The sequence below is a fragment of the Megalopta genalis genome, unplaced genomic scaffold (genome assembly GCF_051020955.1).
Source record: "Megalopta genalis isolate 19385.01 unplaced genomic scaffold, iyMegGena1_principal scaffold0295, whole genome shotgun sequence".
Taxonomy (NCBI): domain Eukaryota; kingdom Metazoa; phylum Arthropoda; class Insecta; order Hymenoptera; family Halictidae; genus Megalopta; species Megalopta genalis.
This window is the reverse complement of record NW_027476364.1, coordinates 25,001-47,500: the sequence shown is the minus strand read 5'-3', so window position 1 is coordinate 47,500 and position 22,500 is coordinate 25,001. Positions and strand designations below refer to the sequence as shown.

The following is a 22,500-nucleotide window of genomic DNA, read 5'->3' as shown; positions in this document are numbered from 1 at the left end:
GTTGCACTATCGCGATTTAGAAAGATCAGACGTTGCAAAACCATGATATAGAAAGATCAGACGTTGCATTCGGCGAAAATTAACCTTCCTATTGGTCAGTCGCGTTTCCGTGCCCAACCGAGCACAGGCCGGAATGCCGCTGATGTTGGCTCTATTTTCCAAAGCAACACGCCGCTGGCACTTTGTGTTTTTCGAGGTTACGGAAAGCAATACGCCGCTGGTACGAAACAATACGCCGCTGGAAAAAAAAGCAATACGCCGCTGGTACGAACCAATACGCCGCTGGAAAAAAAAGCAATACGCCGCTGGTACGAAGCAATACGCCGCTGGTAAAAAAGCAATACGCCGCTGGTACGAACCAATACGCCGCTGGAAAAAAAAGCAATACGCCGCTGGTACGAAGCAATACGCCGCTGGTAAAAAAGCAATACGCCGCTGGTACGAAGCAATACGCCGCTGGTACTTTGTAATAAGAATTACATTACAAGATAGAAAGCACTACGCCGCTGGACATAAAATCTCCATTATCCGAACGAAAGTAACACGCCGCTGGTACTTTATTTTATTATAATAATTTAATTATAAGACAGAAACCGCTGGTACTTGGTTGTAAAATCTCCATTATCCGAACGAAAGCAATACGCCGTTGGTACTTGGTTATAAAATTTTCATTACAAGACAGAAAGCAATATGCCGCTGGTTATATTAATGTAATCTTATGGAAAGCATTACGCCGCTGGAACTTTGACCATTGCAATAATCGATCGGAAGCTATACACAGCAAGGAATACGAATATTATACCAAGAGATCGAAAACAATACGCTGTTCGGACGTTTTGACTAGCTGTCGCACAGTGCAGACGCGTCGACCCGTCGCTCCGCATTTCGAGCGCAATTTCAGTGGTTTTTCAGTTCAGAAAATTACAGAGAGTGTTTGGTTGTGTTGCAGGAGTCAAACTGAATGATTTGATGCATAAAGTTTAATTAAACTCCCATTAGTTTGCCGGGAAACATCGATTCTTCCGATCTAGAAAGAGACAGAGATAGACGATCCGCGTTATGTTAAATATTTCAAGGTTCCCGATTCCACAAAATTATAAAAAGTATACGGCTGTGTAGCAGGGATCAAAACGAGTAATTTCGTGTATAAAGTTTAATTAATATCCCATTAGTTTGCCGGGAAACATCGATTATTCCGATCTAGAAAGAGACAGAGACAGACGATCCGCGTTATGTTAAATATTTCAAGGTTCCCGATTCCACAAAATTATAAAAAGTATACGGCTGTGTAGCGGGGATCAAAACGAGTAATTTCGTGTATAAAGTTTAATTAAACTCCCATTAGTTTGCCGGGAAACATCGATTATTCCGATCTAGAAAGAGACAGAGATAGACGATCCGCGTTATGTTAAATATCTCCAGGTTACCGATTCCACAAAATTATAAAAAGTATACGGCTGTGTAGCGGGGATCAAAACGAGTAATTTCATGTATAAAGTTTAATTAAACTCCCAATAGTCTGCCGGGAAACATCGATTATTCCGATCTAGAAAGAGACAGAGACAGTCGATCCGCGTTATGTTAAATATTTCAAGGTTTCCGATTCCACAAAATTATAAAAAGTATACGGCTGTGTAGCGGGGATCAAAACGAGTAATTTCGTGTATAAAGTTTAATTAATCTCCCATTACTTTGCCGGGAAACATCGATTATTCCGATCTAGAAAGAGACAGAGATAGACGATCCGCGTTATGTTAAATATCTCCAGGTTACCGATTCCACAAAATTATAAAAAGTATACGGCTGTGTAGCGGGGATCAAAACGAGTAATTTCATGTATAAAGTTTAATTAAACTCCCAATAGTTTGCCGGGAAACATCGATTATTCCGATCTAGAAAGAGACAGAGACAGACGATCCGCGTTATGTTAAATATTTCAAGGTTCCCGATTCCACAAAATTATAAAAAGTATACGGCTGTGTAGCGGGGATCAAAACGAGTAATTTCGTGTATAAAGTTTAATTAATATCCCATTACATTGCCGGGAAACATCAATACTTCGATCGCGCGAGAGAGACAGAGAAACGAACAGTCTTTTTTTCGATTTACGGCTAAAATAAATTTTTCTCATTTTATTCAATAACATATTCTTGCTTAGATAACTTTTTTACATAGGGATTAAGCATTTAGAACGATATAATGTTTAAAATAAGGGCACTTTACTCTTGACATTTTACGGTTTTTTCAATTTTCTGAAAAATCCTATCATTAGATTTTTTTAAAAATACGATAATCTTGCATAACTAACGTTTCTACATAGGGATTAAGCATTTAGAACGAAATCTAATGTCAGAAAATGGCACTTTACTCTTGACATTTTTCGGTTTTTTCAATTTTCTGGAAAATCCTATCATTAGATTTTTTTAAAAATACGATATTCTTGCTTAACTAACGTTTTTACATAGGGATTAAGTATTTAGAACGAAATCTAATGTAGGAAAATGGTACTTTACTCTTGATCGGTACGTTGGGACTTTGAAAATATTCGGGCGTACGCGGCGCGCTCGGCGCTTCGAACAGCTCCGGTGTCCCCATTATTTTCGATTTACGGCTAAAATAAATTTTTCTAATTTTTTTCAATAACATATTCCTGCTAAAATAACTTTTTTACATAGGGATTAAGCATTTAGAACGATACATTGTTTAAAATAAGGGCACTTTACTCTTGACATTTTACGGTTTTTTCAATTTTCTGAAAAATCCTATCATTAGATTTTTTTAAAAATACGATATTCTTGCTTAACTAACGTTTCTACATAGGGATTAAGCATTTAGAACGAAATCTAATGTCAGAAAATGGCACTTTACTCTTGACATTTTTCGGTTTTTTCAATTTTCTGGGAAATCCTATCATTAGATTTTTTTAAAAATACGATATTCTTGCTTAACTAACGTTTTTACATAGGTATTAAGCATTTAGAACGAAATCTAATGTAGGAAAATGGTACTTTACTCTTGATCGGTACGTTGGGACTTTGAAAATATTCGGGCGTACGCGGCGCGCTCGGCGCTTCGAACAGCTCCGGTGTCCCCATTATTTTCGATTTACGGCTAAAATAAATTTTTCTAATTTTTTTCAATAACATATTCCTGCTAAAATAACTTTTTTACATAGGGATTAAGCATTTAGAACGATACATTGTTTAAAATAAGGGCACTTTACTCTTGATATTTTACGGTTTTTTCAATTTTCTGAAAAATCCTATCATTAGATTTTTTTAAAAATACGATATTCTTGCTTAACTAACGTTTCTACATAGGGATTAAGCATTTAGAACGAAATCTAATGTCAGAAAATGGCACTTTACTCTTGACATTTTTCGGTTTTTTCAATTTTCTGGGAAATCCTATCATTAGATTTTTTTAAAAATACGATATTCTTGCTTAACTAACGTTTTTACATCGGGATTAAGCATTTAGAACGAAATCTAATGTAGGAAAATGGTACTTTACTCTTGATCGGTACGTTGGGACTTTGAAAATATTCGGGCGTTCCAATCGCTCGTCTGTTGCATCATAGCGCGTCTCGGCGCAATCGACCGATTCGCTCGATCCATTATTTTCGATTTACGGCTAAAATAAATTTTTCTCATTTTATTCAATAACATATTCTTGCTTAAATAACTTTTTTACATAGGGATTAAGCATTTAGAACGATACATTGTTTAAAATAAGGGCACTTTACTCTTGACATTTTACGGTTTTTTCAATTTTCTGAAAAATCCTATCATTAGATTTTTTTAAGAATACGATATTCTTGCTTAACTAACGTTTCTACATAGGGATTAAGCATTTAGAACGAAATCTAATGTCAGAAAATGGCACTTTACTCTTGACATTTTTCGGTTTTTTCAATTTTCTGGAAAATCCTATCATTAGATTTTTTTAAAAATACGATATTCTTGCTTAACTAACGTTTTTACATAGGGATTAAGTATTTAGAACGAAATCTAATGTAGGAAAATGGTACTTTACTCTTGATCGGTACGTTGGGACTTTGAAAATATTCGGGCGTACGCGGCGCGCTCGGCGCTTCGAACAGCTCCGGTGTCCCCATTATTTTCGATTTACGGCTAAAATAAATTTTTCTAATTTTTTTCAATAACATATTCCTGCTAAAATAACTGTTTTACATAGGGATTAAGCATTTAGAACGATACATTGTTTAAAATAAGGGCACTTTACTCTTGATATTTTACGGTTTTTTCAATTTTCTGAAAAATCCTATCATTAGATTTTTTTAAAAATACGATATTCTTGCTTAACTAACGTTTCTACATAGGGATTAAGCATTTAGAACGAAATCTAATGTCAGAAAATGGCACTTTACTCTTGACATTTTTCGGTTTTTTCAATTTTCTGGGAAATCCTATCATTAGATTTTTTTAAAAATACGATATTCTTGCTTAACTAACGTTTTTACATAGGGATTAAGCATTTAGAACGAAATCTAATGTAGGAAAATGGTACTTTACTCTTGATCGGTACGTTGGGACTTTGAAAATATTCGGGCGTTCCAATCGCTCGTCTGTTGCATCATAGCGCGTCTCGGCGCAATCGACCGATTCGCTCGATCCATTATTTTCGATTTACGGCTAAAATAAATTTTTCTCATTTTATTCAATAACATATTCTTGCTTAAATAACTTTTTTACATAGGGATTAAGCATTTAGAACGATACATTGTTTAAAATAAGGGCACTTTACTCTTGACATTTTACGGTTTTTTCAATTTTCTGAAAAATCCTATCATTAGATTTTTTTAAGAATACGATATTCTTGCTTAACTAACGTTTCTACATAGGGATTAAGCATTTAGAACGAAATCTAATGTCAGAAAATGGCACTTTACTCTTGACATTTTTCGGTTTTTTCAATTTTCTGGAAAATCCTATCATTAGATTTTTTTAAAAATACGATATTCTTGCTTAACTAACGTTTTTACATAGGGATTAAGTATTTAGAACGAAATCTAATGTAGGAAAATGGTACTTTACTCTTGATCGGTACGTTGGGACTTTGAAAATATTCGGGCGTACGCGGCGCGCTCGGCGCTTCGAACAGCTCCGGTGTCCCCATTATTTTCGATTTACGGCTAAAATAAATTTTTCTAATTTTTTTCAATAACATATTCCTGCTAAAATAACTGTTTTACATAGGGATTAAGCATTTAGAACGATACATTGTTTAAAATAAGGGCACTTTACTCTTGATATTTTACGGTTTTTTCAATTTTCTGAAAAATCCTATCATTAGATTTTTTTAAAAATACGATATTCTTGCTTAACTAACGTTTCTACATAGGGATTAAGCATTTAGAACGAAATCTAATGTCAGAAAATGGCACTTTACTCTTGACATTTTTCGGTTTTTTCAATTTTCTGGGAAATCCTATCATTAGATTTTTTTAAAAATACGATATTCTTGCTTAACTAACGTTTTTACATAGGGATTAAGCATTTAGAACGAAATCTAATGTAGGAAAATGGTACTTTACTCTTGATCGGTACGTTGGGACTTTGAAAATATTCGGGCGTACGCGGCGCGCTCGGCGCTTCGAACAGCTCCGGTGTCCCCATTATTTTCGATTTACGGCTAAAATAAATTTTTCTAATTTTTTTCAATAACATATTCCTGCTAAAATAACTGTTTTACATAGGGATTAAGCATTTAGAACGATACATTGTTTAAAATAAGGGCACTTTACTCTTGATATTTTACGGTTTTTTCAATTTTCTGAAAAATCCTATCATTAGATTTTTTTAAAAATACGATATTCTTGCTTAACTAACGTTTCTACATAGGGATTAAGCATTTAGAACGAAATCTAATGTCAGAAAATGGCACTTTACTCTTGACATTTTTCGGTTTTTTCAATTTTCTGGGAAATCCTATCATTAGATTTTTTTAAAAATACGATATTCTTGCTTAACTAACGTTTTTACATAGGGATTAAGCATTTAGAACGAAATCTAATGTAGGAAAATGGTACTTTACTCTTGATCGGTACGTTGGGACTTTGAAAATATTCGGGCGTTCCAATCGCTCGTCTGTTGCATCATAGCGCGTCTCGGCGCAATCGACCGATTCGCTCGACCCATTATTTTCGATTTACGGCTAAAATAAATTTTTCTCATTTTATTCAATAACATATTCTTGCTTAGATAACTTTTTTACATAGGGATTAAGCATTTAGAACGATATAATGTTTAAAATAAGGGCACTTTACTCTTGACATTTTACGGTTTTTTCAATTTTCTGAAAAATCCTACCATTAGATTTTTTTAAAAATACGATATTCTTGCTTAACTAACGTTTCTACATAGGGATTAAGCATTTAGAACGAAATCTAATGTCAGAAAATGGCACTTTACTCTTGACATTTTTCGGTTTTTTCAATTTTCTGGAAAATCCTATCATTAGATTTTTTTTAAAATACGATATTCTTGCTTAACTAACGTTTTTACATAGGGATTAAGCATTTAGAACGAAATCTAATGTAGGAAAATGGTACTTTACTCTTGACCGGTACGTTGGGACTTTGAAAATATTCGGGCGTTCCAATCGCTCGTCTGTTGCATCATAGCGCGTCTCGGCGCAATCGACCGATTCGCTCGACCCATTATTTTCGATTTACGGCTAAAATAAATTTTTCTCATTTTATTCAATAACATATTCTTGCTTAGATAACTTTTTTACATAGGGATTAAGCATTTAGAACGATATAATGTTTAAAATAAGGGCACTTTACTCTTGACATTTTACGGTTTTTTCAATTTTCTGAAAAATCCTATCATTAGATTTTTTTAAAAATACGATAATCTTGCATAACTAACGTTTCTACATAGGGATTAAGCATTTAGAACGAAATCTAATGTCAGAAAATGGCACTTTACTCTTGACATTTTTCGGTTTTTTCAATTTTCTGGAAAATCCTATCATTAGATTTTTTTAAAAATACGATATTCTTGCTTAACTAACGTTTTTACATAGGGATTAAGTATTTAGAACGAAATCTAATGTAGGAAAATGGTACTTTACTCTTGATCGGTACGTTGGGACTTTGAAAATATTCGGGCGTACGCGGCGCGCTCGGCGCTTCGAACAGCTCCGGTGTCCCCATTATTTTCGATTTACGGCTAAAATAAATTTTTCTAATTTTTTTCAATAACATATTCCTGCTAAAATAACTGTTTTACATAGGGATTAAGCATTTAGAACGATACATTGTTTAAAATAAGGGCACTTTACTCTTGATATTTTACGGTTTTTTCAATTTTCTGAAAAATCCTATCATTAGATTTTTTTAAAAATACGATATTCTTGCTTAACTAACGTTTCTACATAGGGATTAAGCATTTAGAACGAAATCTAATGTCAGAAAATGGCACTTTACTCTTGACATTTTTCGGTTTTTTCAATTTTCTGGGAAATCCTATCATTAGATTTTTTTAAAAATACGATATTCTTGCTTAACTAACGTTTTTACATAGGGATTAAGCATTTAGAACGAAATCTAATGTAGGAAAATGGTACTTTACTCTTGATCGGTACGTTGGGACTTAGAAAATATTCGGCCGTACGCGGCGCGTCTCGGCGCTTCGAACAGCTCCGGTGTCCCCATTATTTTCGATTTACGGCTAAAATAAATTTTTCTAATTTTTTTCAATAACATATTCTTGCTTAAATAACTTTTTTACATAGGGATTAAGCATTTAGAACGATACATTGTTTAAAATAATGGCACTTTACTCTTGACATTTTACGGTTTTTTCAATTTTCTGAAAAATCCTATCATTAGATTTTTTTAAAAATACGATATTCTTGCTTAACTAACGTTTCTACATAGGGATTAAGCATTTAGAACGAAATCTAATGTCAGAAAATGGCACTTTACTCTTGACATTTTTCGGTTTTTTCAATTTTCTGGAAAATCCTATCATTAGATTTTTTTAAAAATACGATATTCTTGCTTAACTAACGTTTTTACATAGGGATTAAGCATTTAGAACGAAATCTAATGTAGGAAAATGGTACTTTACTCTTGATCGGTACGTTGGGACTTAGAAAATATTCGGCCGTACGCGGCGCGTCTCGGCGCTTCGAACAGCTCCGGTGTCCCCATTATTTTCGATTTACGGCTAAAATAAATTTTTCTAATTTTTTTCAATAACATATTCTTGCTTAAATAACTTTTTTACATAGGGATTAAGCATTTAGAACGATACATTGTTTAAAATAATGGCACTTTACTCTTGACATTTTACGGTTTTTTCAATTTTCTGAAAAATCCTATCATTAGATTTTTTTAAAAATACGATATTCTTGCTTAACTAACGTTTCTACATAGGGATTAAGCATTTAGAACGAAATCTAATGTCAGAAAATGGCACTTTACTCTTGACATTTTTCGGTTTTTTCAATTTTCTGGAAAATCCTATCATTAGATTTTTTTAAAAATACGATATTCTTGCTTAACTAACGTTTTTACATAGGGATTAAGCATTTAGAACGAAATCTAATGTAGGAAAATGGTACTTTACTCTTGACCGGTACGTTGGGACTTTGAAAATATTCGGGCGTTCCAATCGCTCGTCTGTTGCATCATAGCGCGTCTCGGCGCAATCGACCGATTCGCTCGACCCATTATTTTCGATTTACGGCTAAAATAAATTTTTCTCGTTTTATTCAATAACATATTCTTGCTTAGATAACTTTTTTACATAGGGATTAAGCATTTAGAACGATATAATGTTTAAAATAAGGGCACTTTACTCTTGACATTTTACGGTTTTTTCAATTTTCTGAAAAATCCTATCATTAGATTTTTTTAAAAATACGATAATCTTGCATAACTAACGTTTCTACATAGGGATTAAGCATTTAGAACGAAATCTAATGTCAGAAAATGGCACTTTACTCTTGACATTTTTCGGTTTTTTCAATTTTCTGGAAAATCCTATCATTAGATTTTTTTAAAAATACGATATTCTTGCTTAACTAACGTTTTTACATAGGGATTAAGTATTTAGAACGAAATCTAATGTAGGAAAATGGTACTTTACTCTTGATCGGTACGTTGGGACTTTGAAAATATTCGGGCGTTCCAATCGCTCGTCTGTTGCATCATAGCGCGTCTCGGCGCAATCGACCGATTCGCTCGATCCATTATTTTCGATTTACGGCTAAAATAAATTTTTCTAATTTTTTTCAATAACATATTCCTGCTAAAATAACTTTTTTACATAGGGATTAAGCATTTAGAACGATACATTGTTTAAAATAAGGGCACTTTACTCTTGACATTTTACGGTTTTTTCAATTTTCTGAAAAATCCTATCATTAGATTTTTTTAAAAATACGATATTCTTGCTTAACTAACGTTTCTACATAGGGATTAAGCATTTAGAACGAAATCTAATGTCAGAAAATGGCACTTTACTCTTGACATTTTTCGGTTTTTTCAATTTTCTGGGAAATCCTATCATTAGATTTTTTTAAAAATACGATATTCTTGCTTAACTAACGTTTTTACATAGGTATTAAGCATTTAGAACGAAATCTAATGTAGGAAAATGGTACTTTACTCTTGATCGGTACGTTGGGACTTTGAAAATATTCGGGCGTTCCAATCGCTCGTCTGTTGCATCATAGCGCGTCTCGGCGCAATCGACCGATTCGCTCGATCCATTATTTTCGATTTACGGCTAAAATAAATTTTTCTCATTTTATTCAATAACATATTCTTGCTTAAATAACTTTTTTACATAGGGATTAAGCATTTAGGACGATACATTGTTTAAAATAAGGGCACTTTACTCTTGACATTTTACGGTTTTTTCAATTTTCTGAAAAATCCTATCATTAGATTTTTTTTAGAATACGATATTCTTGCTTAACTAACGTTTCTACATAGGGATTAAGCATTTAGAACGAAATCTAATGTCAGAAAATGGCACTTTACTCTTGACATTTTCCGGTTTTTTCAATTTTCTGGAAAATCCTATCATTAGATTTTTTTAAAAATACGATATTCTTGCTTAACTAACGTTTTTACATAGGGATTAAGTATTTAGAACGAAATCTAATGTAGGAAAATGGTACTTTACTCTTGATCGGTACGTTGGGACTTTGAAAATATTCGGGCGTACGCGACGCGCTCGGCGCTTCGAACAGCTCCGGTGTCCCCATTATTTTCGATTTACGGCTAAAATAAATTTTTCTAATTTTTTTCAATAACATATTCCTGCTAAAATAACTTTTTTACATAGGGATTAAGCATTTAGAACGATACATTGTTTAAAATAAGGGCACTTTACTCTTGATATTTTACGGTTTTTTCAATTTTCTGAAAAATCCTATCATTAGATTTTTTTAAAAATACGATATTCTTGCTTAACTAACGTTTCTACATAGGGATTAAGCATTTAGAACGAAATCTAATGTCAGAAAATGGCACTTTACTCTTGACATTTTTCGGTTTTTTCAATTTTCTGGGAAATCCTATCATTAGATTTTTTTAAAAATACGATATTCTTGCTTAACTAACGTTTTTACATCGGGATTAAGCATTTAGAACGAAATCTAATGTAGGAAAATGGTACTTTACTCTTGATCGGTACGTTGGGACTTTGAAAATATTCGGGCGTTCCAATCGCTCGTCTGTTGCATCATAGCGCGTCTCGGCGCAATCGACCGATTCGCTCGATCCATTATTTTCGATTTACGGCTAAAATAAATTTTTCTCATTTTATTCAATAACATATTCTTGCTTAAATAACTTTTTTACATAGGGATTAAGCATTTAGAACGATACATTGTTTAAAATAAGGGCACTTTACTCTTGACATTTTACGGTTTTTTCAATTTTCTGAAAAATCCTATCATTAGATTTTTTTAAGAATACGATATTCTTGCTTAACTAACGTTTCTACATAGGGATTAAGCATTTAGAACGAAATCTAATGTCAGAAAATGGCACTTTACTCTTGACATTTTTCGGTTTTTTCAATTTTCTGGAAAATCCTATCATTAGATTTTTTTAAAAATACGATATTCTTGCTTAACTAACGTTTTTACATAGGTATTAAGTATTTAGAACGAAATCTAATGTAGGAAAATGGTACTTTACTCTTGATCGGTACGTTGGGACTTTGAAAATATTCGGGCGTACGCGGCGCGCTCGGCGCTTCGAACAGCTCCGGTGTCCCCATTATTTTCGATTTACGGCTAAAATAAATTTTTCTAATTTTTTTCAATAACATATTCCTGCTAAAATAACTTTTTTACATAGGGATTAAGCATTTAGAACGATACATTGTTTAAAATAAGGGCACTTTACTCTTGACATTTTACGGTTTTTTCAATTTTCTGAAAAATCCTATCATTAGATTTTTTTAAAAATACGATATTCTTGCTTAACTAACGTTTCTACATAGGGATTAAGCATTTAGAACGAAATCTAATGTCAGAAAATGGCACTTTACTCTTGACATTTTTCGGTTTTTTCAATTTTCTGGGAAATCCTATCATTAGATTTTTTTAAAAATACGATATTCTTGCTTAACTAACGTTTTTACATAGGGATTAAGCATTTAGAACGAAATCTAATGTAGGAAAATGGTACTTTACTCTTGATCGGTACGTTGGGACTTTGAAAATATTCGGGCGTTCCAATCGCTCGTCTGTTGCATCATAGCGCGTCTCGGCGCAATCGACCGATTCGCTCGACCCATTATTTTCGATTTACGGCTAAAATAAATTTTTCTCATTTTATTCAATAACATATTCTTGCTTAGATAACTTTTTTACATAGGGATTAAGCATTTAGAACGATATAATGTTTAAAATAAGGGCACTTTACTCTTGACATTTTACGGTTTTTTCAATTTTCTGAAAAATCCTACCATTAGATTTTTTTAAAAATACGATATTCTTGCTTAACTAACGTTTCTACATAGGGATTAAGCATTTAGAACGAAATCTAATGTCAGAAAATGGCACTTTACTCTTGACATTTTTCGGTTTTTTCAATTTTCTGGAAAATCCTATCATTAGATTTTTTTTAAAATACGATATTCTTGCTTAACTAACGTTTTTACATAGGGATTAAGCATTTAGAACGAAATCTAATGTAGGAAAATGGTACTTTACTCTTGACCGGTACGTTGGGACTTTGAAAATATTCGGGCGTTCCAATCGCTCGTCTGTTGCATCATAGCGCGTCTCGGCGCAATCGACCGATTCGCTCGACCCATTATTTTCGATTTACGGCTAAAATAAATTTTTCTCATTTTATTCAATAACATATTCTTGCTTAGATAACTTTTTTACATAGGGATTAAGCATTTAGAACGATATAATGTTTAAAATAAGGGCACTTTACTCTTGACATTTTACGGTTTTTTCAATTTTCTGAAAAATCCTATCATTAGATTTTTTTAAAAATACGATAATCTTGCATAACTAACGTTTCTACATAGGGATTAAGCATTTAGAACGAAATCTAATGTCAGAAAATGGCACTTTACTCTTGACATTTTTCGGTTTTTTCAATTTTCTGGAAAATCCTATCATTAGATTTTTTTAAAAATACGATATTCTTGCTTAACTAACGTTTTTACATAGGGATTAAGTATTTAGAACGAAATCTAATGTAGGAAAATGGTACTTTACTCTTGATCGGTACGTTGGGACTTTGAAAATATTCGGGCGTACGCGGCGCGCTCGGCGCTTCGAACAGCTCCGGTGTCCCCATTATTTTCGATTTACGGCTAAAATAAATTTTTCTAATTTTTTTCAATAACATATTCCTGCTAAAATAACTGTTTTACATAGGGATTAAGCATTTAGAACGATACATTGTTTAAAATAAGGGCACTTTACTCTTGATATTTTACGGTTTTTTCAATTTTCTGAAAAATCCTATCATTAGATTTTTTTAAAAATACGATATTCTTGCTTAACTAACGTTTCTACATAGGGATTAAGCATTTAGAACGAAATCTAATGTCAGAAAATGGCACTTTACTCTTGACATTTTTCGGTTTTTTCAATTTTCTGGGAAATCCTATCATTAGATTTTTTTAAAAATACGATATTCTTGCTTAACTAACGTTTTTACATAGGGATTAAGCATTTAGAACGAAATCTAATGTAGGAAAATGGTACTTTACTCTTGATCGGTACGTTGGGACTTAGAAAATATTCGGCCGTACGCGGCGCGTCTCGGCGCTTCGAACAGCTCCGGTGTCCCCATTATTTTCGATTTACGGCTAAAATAAATTTTTCTAATTTTTTTCAATAACATATTCTTGCTTAAATAACTTTTTTACATAGGGATTAAGCATTTAGAACGATACATTGTTTAAAATAATGGCACTTTACTCTTGACATTTTACGGTTTTTTCAATTTTCTGAAAAATCCTATCATTAGATTTTTTTAAAAATACGATATTCTTGCTTAACTAACGTTTCTACATAGGGATTAAGCATTTAGAACGAAATCTAATGTCAGAAAATGGCACTTTACTCTTGACATTTTTCGGTTTTTTCAATTTTCTGGAAAATCCTATCATTAGATTTTTTTAAAAATACGATATTCTTGCTTAACTAACGTTTTTACATAGGGATTAAGCATTTAGAACGAAATCTAATGTAGGAAAATGGTACTTTACTCTTGACCGGTACGTTGGGACTTTGAAAATATTCGGGCGTTCCAATCGCTCGTCTGTTGCATCATAGCGCGTCTCGGCGCAATCGACCGATTCGCTCGACCCATTATTTTCGATTTACGGCTAAAATAAATTTTTCTCGTTTTATTCAATAACATATTCTTGCTTAGATAACTTTTTTACATAGGGATTAAGCATTTAGAACGATATAATGTTTAAAATAAGGGCACTTTACTCTTGACATTTTACGGTTTTTTCAATTTTCTGAAAAATCCTATCATTAGATTTTTTTAAAAATACGATAATCTTGCATAACTAACGTTTCTACATAGGGATTAAGCATTTAGAACGAAATCTAATGTCAGAAAATGGCACTTTACTCTTGACATTTTTCGGTTTTTTCAATTTTCTGGAAAATCCTATCATTAGATTTTTTTAAAAATACGATATTCTTGCTTAACTAACGTTTTTACATAGGGATTAAGTATTTAGAACGAAATCTAATGTAGGAAAATGGTACTTTACTCTTGATCGGTACGTTGGGACTTTGAAAATATTCGGGCGTACGCGGCGCGCTCGGCGCTTCGAACAGCTCCGGTGTCCCCATTATTTTCGATTTACGGCTAAAATAAATTTTTCTAATTTTTTTCAATAACATATTCCTGCTAAAATAACTGTTTTACATAGGGATTAAGCATTTAGAACGATACATTGTTTAAAATAAGGGCACTTTACTCTTGATATTTTACGGTTTTTTCAATTTTCTGAAAAATCCTATCATTAGATTTTTTTAAAAATACGATATTCTTGCTTAACTAACGTTTCTACATAGGGATTAAGCATTTAGAACGAAATCTAATGTCAGAAAATGGCACTTTACTCTTGACATTTTTCGGTTTTTTCAATTTTCTGGGAAATCCTATCATTAGATTTTTTTAAAAATACGATATTCTTGCTTAACTAACGTTTTTACATAGGGATTAAGCATTTAGAACGAAATCTAATGTAGGAAAATGGTACTTTACTCTTGATCGGTACGTTGGGACTTTGAAAATATTCGGGCGTACGCGGCGCGCTCGGCGCTTCGAACAGCTCCGGTGTCCCCATTATTTTCGATTTACGGCTAAAATAAATTTTTCTAATTTTTTTCAATAACATATTCCTGCTAAAATAACTGTTTTACATAGGGATTAAGCATTTAGAACGATACATTGTTTAAAATAAGGGCACTTTACTCTTGATATTTTACGGTTTTTTCAATTTTCTGAAAAATCCTATCATTAGATTTTTTTAAAAATACGATATTCTTGCTTAACTAACGTTTCTACATAGGGATTAAGCATTTAGAACGAAATCTAATGTCAGAAAATGGCACTTTACTCTTGACATTTTTCGGTTTTTTCAATTTTCTGGGAAATCCTATCATTAGATTTTTTTAAAAATACGATATTCTTGCTTAACTAACGTTTTTACATAGGGATTAAGCATTTAGAACGAAATCTAATGTAGGAAAATGGTACTTTACTCTTGACCGGTACGTTGGGACTTTGAAAATATTCGGGCGTTCCAATCGCTCGTCTGTTGCATCATAGCGCGTCTCGGCGCAATCGACCGATTCGCTCGACCCATTATTTTCGATTTACGGCTAAAATAAATTTTTCTCGTTTTATTCAATAACATATTCTTGCTTAGATAACTTTTTTACATAGGGATTAAGCATTTAGAACGATATAATGTTTAAAATAAGGGCACTTTACTCTTGACATTTTACGGTTTTTTCAATTTTCTGAAAAATCCTATCATTAGATTTTTTTAAAAATACGATAATCTTGCATAACTAACGTTTCTACATAGGGATTAAGCATTTAGAACGAAATCTAATGTCAGAAAATGGCACTTTACTCTTGACATTTTTCGGTTTTTTCAATTTTCTGGAAAATCCTATCATTAGATTTTTTTAAAAATACGATATTCTTGCTTAACTAACGTTTTTACATAGGGATTAAGTATTTAGAACGAAATCTAATGTAGGAAAATGGTACTTTACTCTTGATCGGTACGTTGGGACTTTGAAAATATTCGGGCGTACGCGGCGCGCTCGGCGCTTCGAACAGCTCCGGTGTCCCCATTATTTTCGATTTACGGCTAAAATAAATTTTTCTAATTTTTTTCAATAACATATTCCTGCTAAAATAACTGTTTTACATAGGGATTAAGCATTTAGAACGATACATTGTTTAAAATAAGGGCACTTTACTCTTGATATTTTACGGTTTTTTCAATTTTCTGAAAAATCCTATCATTAGATTTTTTTAAAAATACGATATTCTTGCTTAACTAACGTTTCTACATAGGGATTAAGCATTTAGAACGAAATCTAATGTCAGAAAATGGCACTTTACTCTTGACATTTTTCGGTTTTTTCAATTTTCTGGGAAATCCTATCATTAGATTTTTTTAAAAATACGATATTCTTGCTTAACTAACGTTTTTACATAGGGATTAAGCATTTAGAACGAAATCTAATGTAGGAAAATGGTACTTTACTCTTGATCGGTACGTTGGGACTTTGAAAATATTCGGGCGTTCCAATCGCTCGTCTGTTGCATCATAGCGCGTCTCGGCGCAATCGACCGATTCGCTCGATCCATTATTTTCGATTTACGGCTAAAATAAATTTTTCTAATTTTTTTCAATAACATATTCCTGCTAAAATAACTTTTTTACATAGGGATTAAGCATTTAGAACGATACATTGTTTAAAATAAGGGCACTTTACTCTTGACATTTTACGGTTTTTTCAATTTTCTGAAAAATCCTATCATTAGATTTTTTTAAAAATACGATATTCTTGCTTAACTAACGTTTCTACATAGGGATTAAGCATTTAGAACGAAATCTAATGTCAGAAAATGGCACTTTACTCTTGACATTTTTCGGTTTTTTCAATTTTCTGGGAAATCCTATCATTAGATTTTTTTAAAAATACGATATTCTTGCTTAACTAACGTTTTTACATAGGGATTAAGCATTTAGAACGAAATCTAATGTAGGAAAATGGTACTTTACTCTTGATCGGTACGTTGGGACTTTGAAAATATTCGGGCGTTCCAATCGCTCGTCTGTTGCATCATAGCGCGTCTCGGCGCAATCGACCGATTCGCTCGATCCATTATTTTCGATTTACGGCTAAAATAAATTTTTCTCATTTTATTCAATAACATATTCTTGCTTAAATAACTTTTTTACATAGGGATTAAGCATTTAGAACGATACATTGTTTAAAATAAGGGCACTTTACTCTTGACATTTTACGGTTTTTTCAATTTTCTGAAAAATCCTATCATTAGATTTTTTTAAGAATACGATATTCTTGCTTAACTAACGTTTCTACATAGGGATTAAGCATTTAGAACGAAATCTAATGTCAGAAAATGGCACTTTACTCTTGACATTTTTCGGTTTTTTCAATTTTCTGGAAAATCCTATCATTAGATTTTTTTAAAAATACGATATTCTTGCTTAACTAACGTTTTTACATAGGGATTAAGTATTTAGAACGAAATCTAATGTAGGAAAATGGTACTTTACTCTTGATCGGTACGTTGGGACTTTGAAAATATTCGGGCGTACGCGGCGCGCTCGGCGCTTCGAACAGCTCCGGTGTCCCCATTATTTTCGATTTACGGCTAAAATAAATTTTTCTAATTTTTTTCAATAACATATTCCTGCTAAAATAACTTTTTTACATAGGGATTAAGCATTTAGAACGATACATTGTTTAAAATAAGGGCACTTTACTCTTGACATTTTACGGTTTTTTCAATTTTCTGAAAAATCCTATCATTAGATTTTTTTAAAAATACGATATTCTTGCTTAACTAACGTTTCTACATAGGGATTAAGCATTTAGAACGAAATCTAATGTCAGAAAATGGCACTTTACTCTTGACATTTTACGGTTTTTTCAATTTTCTGGGAAATCCTATCATTAGATTTTTTTAAAAATACGATATTCTTGCTTAACTAACGTTTTTACATAGGGATTAAGCATTTAGAACGAAATCTAATGTCAGAAAATGGCACTTTACTCTTGACATTTTACGGTTTTTTCAATTTTCTGGGAAATCCTATCATTAGATTTTTTTAAAAATACGATATTCTTGCTTAACTAACGTTTTTACATAGGGATTAAGCATTTAGAACGAAATCTAATGTAGGAAAATGGTACTTTACTCTTGATCGGTACGTTGGGACTTAGAAAATATTCGGCCGTACGCGGCGCGTCTCGGCGCTTCGAACAGCTCCGGTGTCCCCATTATTTTCGATTTACGGCTAAAATAAATTTTTCTAATTTTTTTCAATTACATATTCTTGCTTAGATAACTTTTTTACATAGGGATTAAGCATTTAGAACGACATATTGTTTAAAATAATGGTACTTTACTCTTGTGATTTTTCGGTTTTTTTTGATTATTTGGAAAAATAAATTTTTGTAATTTTTTTAAATACGATATTCGTGATCAGTGAACGATTTCACATATGGATTAAGCATTTAGAATCGTGCGGAAGCGTTATTAAAAAAGTTTACTCGATGCGATGGGACTTTGAAAAGTTTGTGAAAATTTTCATATTGGGAAAAAATGTGTAATTTTTTGTCTAGTTTACGGTGGTGTAATTTATTTTAATGTTTACTATAAATTTTTTTTTCGTTCGTTCACGCGCTATGTTACAACAGCACGGCCGGGCGGTCTGTTGCCGCGGCGGTTTACACTCGTAAGCGCGCGTGCTATTCGGCCGGCGGCGCCGGCGTCCTTGCCGGCCGTTCGGTATCTATAAGAGATACACGGTCCGTGCGAGGCGGACGGAGCAGAGCGGGTTTTGGGCCAATTCTACGATCTCGGTCGAGAAGCTGTCTCAGAGCTCCTTCGGGGCTTCGGTCCTGACTGTTTCGTGCCGTTTACGTTACGGACTTTTCTCCACACAGCGTGGCCACGGGTCGGTGTCTTTGACCGAATGGCCCATATGTGGCAAGCCCTACGGGGTTGGTTACCCGTATGCACTTTGTATGTATACTCGTACTCACTGAGCAATCGACTCTTCTGTCCGAGCGATGGAAAAATTTTTTAAAATGCATCTGTAAGATTTGGAAGCAAATCGTACCAATTGAAAACTGTGGCTAAAATGAATAGCCCAGTGGAGAGAGAAAACTATCAAAAAACTGATTTTTTAAATCAAGAGGTGTCAGAAATCGAAATGCCTAGCGCGAGCGGAAGAACACGCTTTCTCGCCAGTCCAGCATGTGTCCTGTCCGTTCTTCCTCGGCTTGCCGATTTTGCCCAGATCAGAGGTTTCGTGCTTCCGGCGGTCAGAAGATCAGCGTGAGCGTACGCGCTTCCACGACTATGGCATCACCCATGTACTTTTTCCTTTGAATATATTTGAGTACATAAAAAATATTAAAACATATAGAGAGAACTGTGTCTTGGATCTTAAAAATTTGTCAATAGCGATGATATATTATTACTTAACTTGAAGTATTTGTACGTTTTAGCTGGGACGTACATTTATCTTACAAGATGTTAATAGCGAGACTCTTGAAGATAAAATTATCTTGTGATTTTATGAAGGCAAAGATAGAAACGTACGAAGCTGGCGTACGTAGAAAAATGTGATTTTACGATAGAACAAAAATATAATACGTACGTTTTTGGGCGTACGGTAAAATATCTGTATGGTAGAAAAATGAAAGAAATTGAGCGTTAAAGAAGATATGTTACAAGCGCGGAATGTGGCAAAACTTGTACATATTTGAAAGAGAAAAGTGGTGTGTCGACCTGACATATATATATGAAACAGGCGACGATGGAAAAGGATTTAAATTTTGTCCATTTTATATATACATATTGTATAGTTCCCTGGTTGATCCTGCCAGTAGTCATATGCTTGTCTCAAAGATTAAGCCATGCATGTCTCAGTACATGCCGTATTAAGGTGAAACCGCGAATGGCTCATTAAATCAGTTATGGTTTCTTAGATCGTACTAAAATTTACTTGGATAACTGTGGTAATTCTAGAGCTAATACATGCAAAACAGAGTTCCGACCAGAGATGGTAGGAACGCTTTTATTAGATCAAAACCAATCGGTGGCGGGTGTTTACACTCGTCCATCGTTTGCTTTGGTGACTCTGAATAACTTTGTGCTGATCGCATGGTCTTATAGCACCGGCGACGCATCTTTCAAATGTCTGCCTTATCAACTGTCGATGGTAGGTTCTGCGCCTACCATGGTTGTAACGGGTAACGGGGAATCAGGGTTCGATTCCGGAGAGGGAGCCTGAGAAACGGCTACCACATCCAAGGAAGGCAGCAGGCGCGCAAATTACCCACTCCCGGCACGGGGAGGTAGTGACGAAAAATAACGATACGGGACTCATCCGAGGCCCCGTAATCGGAATGAGTACACTTTAAATCCTTTAACGAGGATCCATTGGAGGGCAAGTCTGGTGCCAGCAGCCGCGGTAATTCCAGCTCCAATAGCGTATATTAAAGTTGTTGCGGTTAAAAAGCTCGTAGTTGAATCTGTGTGTCACAGTGTCGGTTCATCGCTCGCGGTGTTTAACTGGCATTATGTGGTACGTCCTACCGGTGGGCTTTGCTCTTCACGGGGCGGTCCAACTAATATCCCATCGCGGTGCTCTTCACTGAGTGTCGAGGTGGGCCGGTACGTTTACTTTGAACAAATTAGAGTGCTCAAAGCAGGCTACCTTCGCCTGAATACTGTGTGCATGGAATAATGGAATAGGACCTCGGTTCTATTTTGTTGGTTTTCGGAACCCCGAGGTAATGATTAATAGGGACAGATGGGGGCATTCGTATTGCGACGTTAGAGGTGAAATTCTTGGATCGTCGCAAGACGGACAGAAGCGAAAGCATTTGCCAAAAATGTTTTCATTAATCAAGAACGAAAGTTAGAGGTTCGAAGGCGATCAGATACCGCCCTAGTTCTAACCATAAACGATGCCAGCTAGCGATCCGCCGAAGTTCCTACGATGACTCGGCGGGCAGCTTCCGGGAAACCAAAGCTTTTGGGTTCCGGGGGAAGTATGGTTGCAAAGCTGAAACTTAAAGGAATTGACGGAAGGGCACCACCAGGAGTGGAGCCTGCGGCTTAATTTGACTCAACACGGGAAACCTCACCAGGCCCGGACACCGGAAGGATTGACAGATTGATAGCTCTTTCTTGATTCGGTGGGTGGTGGTGCATGGCCGTTCTTAGTTGGTGGAGCGATTTGTCTGGTTAATTCCGATAACGAACGAGACTCTAGCCTGCTAAATAGACGTAATTATGGTATCTCGAAGGCTCTCGGCTTCTGCCGGTGGGGTTTTTACTACCAACGTACAAACAAATCTTCTTAGAGGGACAGGCGGCTTCTAGCCGCACGAGATTGAGCAATAACAGGTCTGTGATGCCCTTAGATGTTCTGGGCCGCACGCGCGCTACACTGAAGGAATCAGCGTGTGTTCCCTGGCCGAAAGGCCCGGGTAACCCGCTGAACCTCCTTCGTGCTAGGGATTGGGGCTTGCAATTATTCCCCATGAACGAGGAATTCCCAGTAAGCGCGAGTCATAAGCTCGCGTTGATTACGTCCCTGCCCTTTGTACACACCGCCCGTCGCTACTACCGATTGAATGATTTAGTGAGGTCTTCGGACTGGTGCGCGGCAATGTTTCGGCATTGCCGATGATGCCGGGAAGATGACCAAACTTGATTATTTAGAGGAAGTAAAAGTCGTAACAAGGTTTCCGTAGGTGAACCTGCGGAAGGATCATTACAATGTTCCAATATATCTCAAAGAGAGAGGAGAGGAGGAGAGAAAATGAATTCGATTAGTTTGTGGATAAGAATTCATATAAAAAAAAAAGATATTGTTGAGCCCGCCAGATCATTCGTGCGTGATTTACACGGCCAGACGTGTGTACTACACGTATTAGGCCTTTGATCTGCGTTGCGTAGGCCACAACAAATCTTTCAAAGAGAGAGAGATATATGTGTTGTTGGGGTTTGTGATTATGAAGGTGCCCCAACGCACAAAAATATATAAAAATGTACAAAGTTGGGATGTGGTGTGGTGGAGAAGAGTTGGGCCCGACCAGATCATTCGTGCGTGATTTACACGGCAGACGTGTGTACTACACGTATTAGGCCTTTGATCTGCGTTGCGTAGGCCATCTTCCTTCCAAGACACACACGTGTTGGGGTTTGTGTGATTTTATGATAGTGCCTCAACACGGAAAAATAAGCGTACGAGAAGAGTTGGGCCCGACCAGATCATTCGTGCGTGATTTATACACGGCCAGACGCGTATTATATTACACGTATTAGGCCTTTGATCTGCGTTGCGTAGGCCATCTTCTCGATAGAGAGAAAGCCAATGTATTCTTTTTTCTTTCTTTACACACACACACACACAGTTGTAGTAGGACAGGGAGGGATGCGAGCGTGCTAATCACGCTTCCTCAAGTCTTCGCTGTGGTGTAAAAAAAAAAAAGAAAAAAAGGAATCGTTGGGAAAGTCCAAAGGACGAAAATATCGGGCAGTCTGAAGATAACTTAATGCTCGTTTACATTGGTATCAAGAGAGACCGGCTTGTGTAGCTCGTTTCAATGCTGTGTCGTTGTCATTGACACCCTACTCTGTTGCGCGCTAGTGGCAGCATGAGCGTGGGACGTATATATATATGACACCCAGCTAGAGCCGGCCGT

The 22,500-nt window shown here is 35.0% G+C and overlaps 1 non-coding gene across 1 annotated transcript; it reads left to right on the top strand.

Moving 5' to 3' along the window:
* The first annotated feature begins 19,648 nt into the window (after window positions 1–19,648).
* On the top strand, window positions 19,649–21,569 carry LOC143263025 (small subunit ribosomal RNA). The gene has a single exon (XR_013036612.1). It is a non-coding gene; the product is annotated as a small subunit ribosomal RNA (ribosomal RNA).
* The last annotated feature ends 931 nt before the right edge of the window (window positions 21,570–22,500 follow it).